Source organism: Schistocerca gregaria, chromosome 6 (genome assembly GCF_023897955.1).
Source record: "Schistocerca gregaria isolate iqSchGreg1 chromosome 6, iqSchGreg1.2, whole genome shotgun sequence".
NCBI lineage: Eukaryota > Metazoa > Arthropoda > Insecta > Orthoptera > Acrididae > Schistocerca > Schistocerca gregaria.
The window spans coordinates 424383225-424396368 of record NC_064925.1 but is presented as its reverse complement, the minus strand read 5'-3'; positions in this window follow the sequence as shown (position 1 = coordinate 424396368).

Genomic DNA, 13144 nt, shown 5'->3' with positions numbered 1-13144 from the left:
ATGGAGCAATCGCAACACTCTTTTTGCAAAAGTTTAGGAATAAGCACACGCCAGTCATTTCGCAATATATCACAATGTGCTGTACAGAGAAACTATGCAGACGAACAAAATATCGGGGTTCAAACGAATTATGAATTTGTTTCACTGAACGAGGCCCAGCAGTACGGGTAAAGGGCAAAGAGGGATTGAACTCAGGGTCTGATTTTGTGATCTGTGCAATTATCCCTCAGTTCAGGGGGAAAAGTCTGTAAAAGTTTAATGTCTTTCCCATAGATCTGACCACAAGATGCGGCAGTAGAATTGAATTCAGTATCAGGACTAACAGGAAGGAGACAAAGGTCGTAGGGACGTGAGCGTTTGCATGCTTCGACGTGGGACGGTACAAGATTTCGTTCTAATACTGTGACGATAACAAAGCCCATCGTAGCAATTTCTGAGCCGTTCGTGGTGAAACAGGTTTGGACGAAGAAACAAAGACTGAAGTGCCTTATGATCCGTCACTAGGTGAAACTTCCAACCAATGGTGAAACTTTGTCACGCCATAGATAATAGCAAACGCCTCCTTCTCGATTTAGGAATAGTTACATTGCATCTTGGTCAACAACCCGAAAACGAAAGCAATCGCCCTGTGCTGTGTACCAAATCTGTTCGAGAACAGAGCTCAGATTCCGTACGAAGAAGCGTCAACTGCAAAAACCACAGGCGTAGTTGGATCAAAATGAACAAGTTATCTGTCACTCAGCAAGGCCGGTTTAAGTTATTGGAATGCATCCTGACTATCTTCGGTAGAAACAGAACGCACATTCCTCAGGCACTAACGTTGCAACGTAGCCGCGAGCTTTCCGAGAACTGTTCGCAATTCCGACATGTTCCGTGGGGCAGGGAGGTCCTGGATGGATAGCAAAGGTGATCAGATGAGGGAGCACCTTGACTATTAAGAACATAGCCTAAATACGGAGTTTCAGACTGAAAAAAGGGACATTTGTCCAGGCGACACTTCAGACCTGCATCTGAAAGTACTTAAAAAGTGTACGAAGGACACTGATATGTTATTCCAGTGTACGTCCTGTCACCAATATGTTATTCAAGTAATTTTAAGAGATTGAAAATTTTTCAGAAAGCTTTTCTATAGCAGGTGCGGAAAATCTGCCAAAGGGTAAACGGGAAACTTTGAACAGCTCTAAATGTGTGTTGACACAGACACTTTCTGAGACTCCTTATCGAGCGGATTTTGCCAATAAGCATCACGTAACTCAATTTCTGAAAAATAGCGGCCTGCACCAATCCTCAGGGCGGGCCAACGGGTGAGTATCAGTCATTGTCTATGGATCCACAGTGGGCTTAAAGTCAACACAAAGATGAAATCTTCCAGAAGCCTTTGGTAAGATTACTGAGGGAAAAGCCCATCGACTAACCTTGATAATAGCAATAACGTAATTGTTTTGCAATTCTTCAAGTTCATTTGCAAATTCATCTCTAGGTGCATGAGGACGGGACGTGTGCGAAAAAACTTAAGTTGCACATTATCCTTCATTGTAATATGCGGCAAAAATTATTTGCTTGGTCAAGTCCCCCAGAAAATAAATCAGGAGACTCTTTAAGAAAATGAGTAACAATGTCTTTTGGGTTTAAAGCAGAAACAGAAAAAAAACATTGTCCTGAATACGAAGACCAAACAAATGAAAAGAATCTAACACAAAACCATTTTCACGGTCTCCGAAACGCAAAATTGTAAATTATATTGTTCTGGTGTGAAACTGTTGTGTGACAGGGAAATTATATGTACCAAGCACTGATCGTTATACACAGTAAGTTGTATGTCAGTTTTTGTCAACTGTGAAGGGCCCAACTGCTCATAAGCGACGCGATTAAGCAATGTAATGGACGAGGCAGTGTCTAACTGAAGTCGCAAACAGCCTCCGACAAAGACAAAGTTCACAAACAGTTTGTTTCACTGTCGTTGCACAGTACTTGGATGACTGAATGTGGCCTTTACTAATACCAGTCACTGGTTTACAAAAAAGCTACGTTACTGGTTGAAAAGGTGCTTACCACTTATGCAGGGGTAGGTAGAGCTGTATTTCTGTTGCACGCATACAGACTGTCCATGCATGACCTGTGACCTGGCTTCCCACAAGCATAGGAAGTCGCCTTCCGCGAAGAGCTGTGTAGTCTTTCATGCCTGGAAAAGCAGCGGGGACATGACCTCACGGCAGACACACGCGTCGACAGTTGTTTACTCTGGCCGCGGCATGGTGGCTTGGCTGCGAATGGCGATACGTCGCTGGGCAGTATCGTTATGAAGTTTGCGTTACACTGTAGCCGGGAGTTACCTCTCAGTTTTCCACTACACTATCACACGAGTCATGATTCGTAATTTATAACATCTGTTTCAAAATAGGGTCAGAATGATTAATAATTCGTTCACAAATCCTATTGTCTGGCACCATTGTACGTAATGACATTAGGAATCATTATATCACTGTAGCATTGTCCACAGATACATGGAAATCGACACTGTCGTGTCGTCCGCAGCTCGTGGTCGTGCGGTAGCGTTCTCGCTTCCCGCGCACGGGTTCCTGGGTTCTGTTCCCGGCGGGGGATTTTCTCTGCCTCGTGATGACTGGGTGTTCTGTGATGTCCTTAGGTTAGTTAGGTTTAAGTAGTTCTTAGTTCTAGGGGACTGATGAGCCTAAATGTTGTGTCCCATAGTGCTCAGAGCCATTTGAACCATTTTGAACCACACTCGTATCAAACCGTAAAGTTCAGTGACCGACTGTCGGTATGTCAGTACTGGCTTTTTCCGCAACAGAAAGAACTTGTAACGGGCTGCAGCAATCAGTACCTGATCATCTTCAAAAACCGGCAACTAATAACGTCTGTGCGAGGCGGTAAACCCTTACCCGGCCATTGACAATAAATAAGAAAGTTCTCAGTGGTTTGAGTGCCGTACGCTTGATGTGTAGCACAATGAGCGTTGAACTGAGCGTAGTACTTACTGTTCGTCGAACGCCTGGAACGGTGGAATGTACGATGCTGGTGCCATGGATGTTGTGTCGGAGTTGATGCAGCAGCGGCGTGTGCATGAACGAGATGAGGTGATGCACTGCTGACATCAACTACAAAATTTGTGGGTTCTGAAACTGAGTAACCTGCATTATATCAAAACCTGCAGTAGGCGGAGGCGTAGGCGATACTGGTGTAGGAGGCGGGTTGAAGGTCAATGGTCGGGTTAGGGGTTTACCGCCTCGCTCAAGCACTATTAGTTGATAGTTGTTGAAGATTTAGTTCCTGTCCTCACTAAGTATTACAATGATAAGGTTCAGATTGCTAGAGCTTGTTACAAGTTCTTTCTGTTGCGGAAAAAACCAGTACAGACACGGTAGGAGAGGAGCGCCGCAATAAAATTATATACGCAGTTAGTAGCAAAACACCTCTGAAAGAAAAGAGAGAAATATTAGTGACGCAATGTGAAGGAGCGCCGTAGAGCGAAGGTCGCGTTGAGTCCGGAATGCTCGTCGCCAGATGTTGTGTCGGCTGCTGTGGGAGTCTGTACCGACACAAACAAGGAACGAGAGAAGTTTCGACCATCAGTGGTACGAATTCGAAATCGTTCAGATCACATGAAGATTAAATGAACACTTCATTTCTAAAGAGGTAGTATACATAACTTGTGTGTAACATGTGCGTCCAGCAACCGTTACTGTTCACCATTGTGGTGCAGTGGTTAGAAACTGGACTCGCATTCGGGAGGAGGACGGTTCAATCCGACGTCCGGCCATCCTGATCTAGTTTTTCCGTGATTTCCCTAAATCACTCCAGGCAAATGCCGGGATGGTTCCTCTGAAAGGGCACGGCCGACTTCCTTCCCTAATCCGATGAGACCGATGACCACGTTGTCTGGTCTCCTTTCCAAAACAACCAAACCAAACTGTTCATCATTATTACTCGCAGAACGCATGCTAGGTAGCGTCTTCCTAACTGATGTTCACGAAGTCTGCGACCGTACTGGACAGACCAGCGATGGGCGGCTGATTAAGACAGCGTCGACGGGTGGTGCTGATCTCTCTCTTCCTAGAGTTGTGGCGCTGCCCGCTCGTTTCACTGGCTCTTGGGTCTGCACCTTCTTGATACCGCGGCGCTACGACGGTCGATGGGCAGTCGATGCTTTAGGACTGCACAAGAGGTAATACCTGAAATTTCGTTTTCTCGGCACTCTCTTCTTAAAAGGAATGAGCTATGCGTGTAGCTCCAACTACCATTCCCCTTTTAAAGTCTGTTAATTTCGGTCGAGCGGCCATAATTACTTCGGAAACATTTTCACATATCACCTGGGTTCAATAGGCAGATCCGCCAATGCACTGCTTTTTTTACATCTTGTTTACGCGATACTAGTGTATATGTGCTTGTCGCTATTCCATCAATTTTGTCGCCTCATTATAATTGGAAAATATCGGACCTCAAAAATGTTGCTGGCCATCTGTACACAGGGTGAGTCACCTAACATTACCGCTGGATATATTTCTTAAACCACATCAAACACTGACGAATCGATTCCACAGACCGTACGTGAGGAGAGGGGCTAGTGTAATTCGTTAATACAAACCATAAAAAAATGCACGGAAGTATGTTTTTTAACACAAACCTACGTTTTTTTAAATGAAACCCCCTTAGTTCTGTTAGCACATCTGAACATATAAAGAAATACGTAATGAGTGCTGTCTGTTGCATTGTAAAATGTTAATTACATCCGTAGATATTGTAACCTAAGGTTGACGCTTGATTACCACTCCTCCGCTGTTCGATCGTGTGTATCGGAGAGCACCGAATTACCTAGGGATCCAAAGGGAACGGTGATGGACCTTAGGTACAAAAAATGGCTCTGAGTACTATGGGACTCTACTTCTGTGGTCATTAGTCCCCCTTAGGTACAGAAGGGACTGGAACAGCCCATTACGTCCACATGGTAACACCTTTTTGTTGGTCTTTTTCACTGACGCACATGTACATTACCATGAGGGGTGAGGTACACGTACGCACGTGGTTTCCGTTTTCAATTACGGAGTGGAATAGACTGTGTCCCGACATGTCAGGCCAATAGATGTTCAATGTGGTGGCAATAATTTGCTGCACACAATTGCAATCTCTGGCGTAATGAATGTCGTACACGCCGCAGTACATCTGGTGTAATGTCGCCGCAGGCTGCCACAATACGTTGTTTCATATCCTCTGGGGTTGTAGGCACATCACGGTACACATTCTCCTTTAACGTACCCCACGGAAAGAAGTCCAGAGGTGTAAGATCAGAAGAACGGGCTGGCCAATTTATGCGTCCCCCACGTCCTATGAAACGCCCGTCGAACATCCTGTCAAGGGTCAGCCGAGTGTTACCTGCAGAATGTGCAGGTGCACCATCATGCTGATACCACATACATCGACGCTTTTCCAGTGGGACATTTTCGAGCAACTTTGGCAGATCATTCTGCAGAAACGCGATGTATGTTGCAGCTGTTTGGGCCTCTGAAATGAAGTGAGGACCAATGAGGTGGTGGCCAATGATTCCGCACCATACATTAACAGTCCACCGCCACTGTCGCTCTACCTGTCTGAGCCAGCGAGGATTGTCCACGAACCAGTAATGCATGTTCAGTAGATTCACTGCCCCGTGGTTTGTGAAACCCGCTTCATCGGTAAACAGGTAGAACTGCAACGCATTCTCTGTTAATTCCCATTGACAGAATGCACTCCATGATTAAAGTCATCACCATGTAATTGCTGATGTAGCGACACATGAAACGGGTGAAAGCGGTGACTCAGTCCACCGGCTTTCGCAATGTCCCGTGTACTCATATGTGGGTTCATGGCAACAGCAGCTAACACGCCCACTGCACCCGCTTCTGATGTGACGGGCCTGATACGGACCCGTTTGCGTGCTACGACCATACCTGTTGCATACAGTTGGCGTTAGATGTTTTGCAATGTGCGGCACGTTGGATGCTATGTCCGGGTACCGTTCTGCATACACCCTGCAGGCTTCAGCTGTATTTCGTCGACACTCGCCATAGATGAGTATCATCTCCGCTTTTTCAGAGTTCGAATACACCATGGTCACAGTTCCTACAACACTGCACTATCACAGACGTCTGGTAACACGGTGTACTACAGTTGGTCTGTGTGCGGAGACGAATGCAGAATAACAATAGCAGCAAGCGCTACATGCTGACACTGCGACAGCTAGACCAAACCACAACACTGCACTACAGCCACACTCGTAAACACGGTCGTCATCGTAAACATGTCCCTGCAGATGCTGCTCGCCGACCGTGGCCCGTGTTTGTTTCAACACGCAACTGAACGTCGGAGGTTTCAAGCGTCAACTTTAGGTTACATTATCTCCGGATGTAATTAACATTTTACAATGCAACAAACGGCACTGATTACGTATTTGTTTATATGTTCAGGTGTGCTAACAAAATTAACGTGGTTCCATTTAAAAAAACGTAGGTTTGTGTTAAAAAAAACATGCTCCGTGCATTTTTGTATGGTTTGTATTAAACAATTGCACTATCCCCTCTCCTCACGTTCGGTCTGTGGAATCGGTTCTTCAGTATTTGATGTGGCTTACGAAATATTTCCAGCGGTAAAGTTAGGTGACTCACCCTGTATAAGCATATCGCTATTCTATCATTTTGTCACCTCATTGTAACTGGAAAATACCGGACTTCAACAAATGAGTTTGTTTTTTGAGGCTACCTGTGTAGCTACTTTCGGACTACCTAACATCTTTCCTGGCGTGTTACTTACCTTAACGTAGACGGTGTGTCACCCGAAAAAGTGAGGAGTCATATGAACTCGTATATCAAGAGGGAGGTTGTCACTATGTCGCTGAATTGGCAGTACATCCACCAATTCTCTTGAGAGTTGGCCATTCTTGGGTGTTCTTGCCATCATGCCACACCCTGCTAAGAATTTTTAGAGATGTAGAAGTTTCGTATAGGAAGGTTACATACATCTTGCTTTCTCACAAGCTTATACAGCACTTCCACCACAGTTTCACTTGTACTCTTGGGTTTATTGTCGTATCCACAACTGGAGGATTAACATTATCAGTATTATCCGTTCATCCCTTGATTAGCTCACATACCACATTTGAATAAATATGTGGGGAAGTATATTGGGTGATACCGTGAAACTGTTGTGAACTTTCAGGAATTATGGAGATGATTTAATGTAGCAAAAATTCTAGTAAAAATGCATACCTAGGGAGCTACGAGCACTTCTTCATCCTTGACACTGTGAAACATATTTCTTTCTTTCTTTCTTTCTTTCTTTGTCCCGAAGTTACACAGGGTCGGCCATGGTTAATCGAATGTGGCATGTTAAGTTTAAGGGGTTGCCGGATGCCCTTCCTGTCGCCACCCTGTACCCTCTGGGAAGGAATTAGTGTACCCCAGCTGTCTGTGTCATGGAAGAGTGCGAATGAGTTGCAAATGTCTGCGAGTCGTGTAACTGAGGAGGAAAGTGGGGACCAGCCCTGTAATCACCTAGGGGTACGTGGAAAACCGCCCAAAACCACATCGAGGCTGGCCAGCACACCGGCCCTTCGTCGTTAATCCGCCGGAAATCCAGGAAGCACTGCGTTAGCGCTCTCGGCTACCCTGGCGGGTACACTGTGAAACATAGTTCTTCTACTGAAAGTCCTTTGCTTTCCATATTTTGTGGGGCCGTCGTAGTTTAGAATTCCTGTTTACTGGACCTTTTTCATATGTTTACCCTTCTAAAACATTCCTGGAAGTTCGTAATATCATCACGAGAGCAGACGGAGTATTCCAGTCTATGGACCAGCACTTATGCAGCGGTACATTGTCATGCCAATTTCTGAAATTTTACTGTAGTAAATTGTACCGAAAAAACATCCCATGGAAACAGTGAGTAAACGGGCCTGTGCCTGCAGTGCAAATGTCTAACAGTAAGAAGAAAGAAACGTATTTTACCCAAATATCTCGCATTCTATAAGGTTACAACTATGTCTTCCACTTCTGGGCTGGCTATTTAGTTTTTAAAACAGTAGGTTTATTTACGCGTGAACTTAATCGTTACCGTAAATCCGGCAGTAACATTTATAGCATGATGGTTGCTAGCTTTGATGGGATGCCGACAGCAGAATTTTTGGCCAGTACTGGAACGCTCAGCATAACTAACGACCGACTTCCGGAGAGGAAGCAGAATCGTAACTGAACTTGTGTTCTTTTAGTGAAGCGTATTTGGAAGAGACTTCCTCACGTCTCTTAAACATTTACAGTGCCTTGTCTATAGCGATAGAAATTTTGGTTTTTTAATTTCATTCATCATATCATATTATTCAGGAAAGCCTGAAAAAACGCAAAGAGACAAATAAACGCATATGCAAACAATACCAAACACATTCATGCAAACAAAACTAGAAACGCACTTGAAAACGAGGATAAATTCTCGAAACGCGTTGTGCTAACCACCAAAAACTAAGTAATTGGTGCAGTTTTCGTTATTTAAATCACTGATTTTGGCTGCATTTCAAAATCCTCAAGGTCATTTTAATGAGACTGCCATGCACGTATACGAAGTTTGAGGTGTAGTATTAGGGGCCACATTCTCGTAGGATCATTCGATTTGTTACCAGTTGGGTGCAGTTTTAAAGAAGGCTACAGTGACCATCGCCGTTGTAGTCCTGTTTGCATGGCACATGGGCCCAGTTCCAATATTGTGGGTGTGTGATATGAGGACGTTATGGAACTATTTCCCGAGATATACAGTCGGAAGAATTTGTATTTCACGAGTGATATTTATCCAGAAACTTTGTACTGAGTATATAATTATCTAATATTTTCGTTCTCTAACAGCCGACAGGTCACTCATGTAGTATGAAATGCGAAGTTTTTGACCTGAGATAGCCACGGTGGTAAATCTTGCTTTGTATGATCAGACGCCTTAGCCGTTAAAGAGATACGTCATTTAGGACGATGCCCGTAAGAAATTTCTACTACTGTTGAAAGCCGGCCATTGTGGCCGAGCGAGTCTAGGCGCTTCAGTCCGCAACCGCACTGCTTCTACGGTCGCAGGTTCGAATCCTGCCTCGGGCATGGATGTGTGTGATGTCCTTAGGTTAGTTATGTTTAAGTAGTTCTAAGTCTAGGGGACTGATGACCTTAGATGTTAAGTCTCATAGTGCTTATAGCCATTTCAACCATTTTTACCGTTGAAAACCACGTTATGAGATGGGGTTAGGGTAACAATTCAGACTGTTCTCATACGCTAGACACTACTTGCTTCAGATGCATGATCTCTGCCGTCGTTGGACATATGGTACGATTCCTTCTATGCTTTTTATACTTTAGTGCTCATCGAAATGTAAATTTCATTTGACCTTGAGGAGGCCGGCTGGCTTTTCCTAATAACTTTTTACTTCTACTGAAAAAGGTCTCTATCATCAAAGCCCAGTGTAATTGAACTCGAATAAATAGTTTGTGTTAAACACAGTAAATGGAAATACAGCTGAAGGATTCTTCGGCACTTATCGATGCACTGCTTGTTGGTTTTCGTCCCGAGACCTTCAATAGGGCAGGCCGAGGTGGCCGAGCAGTTCTAGGCGCTACAGTCTGGAACCGCGCGACCGCTACGGTCGCAGATTCGAATCCTGCTTCAGGCATGGATGTGTGTGGTGTCCTTAGGTTAGGTAGGTTGAAGAAGTTCTAAGTTCTAGGGGACTGATGACCTCAGAAGTTAAGTTAAAAATGGTTCAAATGGCTCTGAGCACTATGGGACTTAACAGCTGTGGTTATCACTCCCCTAGAACTTAGAACTACTTAAACCTAACTAACCTAAGGACATCACACACACAACCAATGCTTGAGGCAGGATTCGAACCTGTGACCGTAATAGTCGCGCGGTTTCGGACTGCCAGAAGTTAAGTCCCATATTGCTCAGAGCCATTTGAACCTTCGGTAGGCTTTTGTTTAATGACCTTTCTGAGGTTTCTCCAGCACGAGTAGTTACAATGGAGGGTAGGGCTTTGACAATAGCCGCCACACATATTTTCGAAACGTCAGCCAATAGGTAATAAGTCACAGTGAATTGTATTTCAACTACGCACAAAAATATCGAAGAAATACTGATCGTGCTTTCTTCTGTGGTTACATTCGTGTAGTAGCGCACCTGTAACTTCGAGAGAACGTACTAGTGTGGTATTTATTTACATCAGCACTGTGTTCTTCGTCATACGTAACATACTGGACACGCTAATCGTATATGCAACTACATCCTCACTTCTTCGACATTAGTGATATGTTACCTCTTGAGTAATTCATATTCTTTTATGAATCAGCTTTCCCAAGAATATTCGATGTAACTTGCCTACATCCTCTTTAAGCCTTTTTAATAATGGGCCATTTTAATAATGGGCCAGCGTCGTGATATTCGTGAAGCTGGTTCATATGCCTTTGATAGATACACTGTTTCGAACACTCTCGTTGGCACGCCCAACAATTTCTACCGAACGTGCACGTAGTACGCTATTGTTATGAACCCAGTTTTTCTTTTGAAACATTTAAGCGATGTCTAACCAGCTGCAGAACTACTTTTTGATGGTTAGTGTTGCTTTGTAGCTCTCCTCATCATCTGAACCGTTTCTGTTTTCCGCACTATGCCATGTAACCGTTTCTGCTTGGGTCCTCATCTTCCAGCTTTCGTGTAGCGCATGCCATTAACGCCATGTTATCATAGTACCGACCACAGGATTAACTTCACCTTTGGGATGGACGCCTCCGTTCACGAGGGCGAGGATGTAATTCCTCTCGTGCAATGAAGCGTATTACTCCTCAAAGCTAATCGTATTCTCGTTTACAGCACCAACTAATTCGATGACTTGGCACATTGCCGGTGCAGTTAGTCGTAGCGGGAGAAGCGACGGGAGAAGCAAAGTGACCTCGTATAGTATCTCCACAGAGAAGGTGCGATGGCATAACACTGTTTACTTTGTAAATAAAGCAAGTTAGTGCCATTTATTACTCCACTATTATATTTGCGTTGTTCATTCAAAGATACGTACAAAAGTATCTATAGTTCTAATTAAATACTGTGTTCTTGTAAGCAGTCATTATATGATAATGCAAATAAAACGGGAAAGTAAAATGTGACACTCTGCAAAACAACCAATTAATGTAACTCAATTTATTTCATTCGTCTGAGACAATGGCTACTTGACCAGACACAATTGTTTCACATAATGACACAAAAAATGCCGTTGTTCTGACATAATTACGAAGTTCAACATTTAGCTGAACGACAGAATGAAGAGCAGAAACCAAATTAGCCTCTGACCTATTCATGAAACTAATAGCTACTGTAAAAAAATAACTGATCACATTCTATTTGTCTGTGTACAATGTCCGCACCAATGAAGCAGGAATCACATCTTGGAGAGGAAGTTAAATTTAAAAGATCAACATCTACATCTACATCCATACTCCGCAAGCCACATGACGGTGTGTGGCGGAGGATACCTTGAGTACCTCTATTAGTTCTCCCTTCTATTCCAGTCTCGTGTTGTTCGTGGAAAGAAGGATTGTCGGTGTGCTTCTGTGTGGGCTGTAATCTCTCTGATTTTATCCTCATCGTCTCTTGGAGGAATATACGAATGAGGGAGCAATATACTGCTTGACTCTTCGGTGAAGGTATGTTCTCGAAACTTGAACAAAAGCCCGTACCGAGCTACTGAGCGTCTCTCCTGCAGAGTCTTCCACTGGAGCTTATCTATCATCTCCGTAACGCTTTCGCGATTACTTAATGATCCTGTAACGAAGCGTGGTGCTCTCCGTTGGATCTTCTCTATCTGTTCTATCAACCACATCTGTTACGGATCCCACACTGCTGAGCAGTATTCAAGCAGCGGTCCAACAAGCGTACTGTAACCTACTTCCTTTGTTTTCTGATTGCAAGGATTCTTCCAATGCATCTCAGTCTGGCATCTGCTTTCCCAACTATTAATTTTATATAATCATTCCGTTTTAAATCACGCCTAATGCGTACTCCCATATAATTTATGGAATTAACTGCCTCCAGTTGCTGACCTGCTATTTTGTAGCTAAATGATAAGGGATCTGTCTTTCTATGTATTCGCAGCACATTACACTTTTCTACATTAAGATTCAATTGCCATTCTCTGCACCATGCGTCAATTGGCTGCAATCCTCCTGCATTTCAGTGCATTTTTCCATTGTTACAACCTCTCGATATACCACAGCATCATCCGCAAAAAGCCTCAGTGAACTTCGGATGTCATCCACAAGGTCATTTATACATATCGTGAATGATTCATTATATTAATAAACATGTTAGCTATTAATATGTTAATAGCAGCAATTACTTTCCTTGTGAGCATAGAGTTGGGACTGCTCAACGTTATGATAAAAGTGAAGCGCCTCGTAGGAAACTGGCATAAAGGTTAAATTAATTTATGACAAATAGAAAGTAATGGTAGAGATGATACATTCTTTCAAACTACAGTTGACATCATAGCGGATGCGATAATACGAAACAATGGGATGTGGAAATCCAGTATCTACGACAAACTAGAAATTGTGTATTTATTCTACAGTATGTCTACGTTTACACCTGTACGCTTCTGATTACTGTTAATTGCGTGACTGGACGTACTTCCCACTGTATCGCGTATTAAGCTTCCTTCTTGTTTCACATGCGTATGGCGTCCGCGAGTATACCTTCAATATCTGCCCTTACACCTATTTCGTACGGGTCCTACACACTTGAATAAAACCCTAGGATTGTTGTTTTAGGTAAACGATCTCTATCATAGGTTAATGGCATTCTCCAAGTATCCTTCCCCTTTAACAAGCCGTATTCACCTACGTTTCAGTCTACGTTATTTCGTTTCACATAGGGTTATGAAACTGTTAAAACAAGGTATTTGTATGAGTTGAGTGATTTTAGTTGCGACTCGTTGACGTTGTGGTCATGGATTAGTATTTTTTGTGTTTTTTGAAGAGCACAGTTATTAATCTTAGTTCATTTTAAGCAAGCGGAAGTATTTTTCACCACTATGAAATCTTATCAAAATCTGACTGAATATTTGTGCAACTCGTTTCAAACG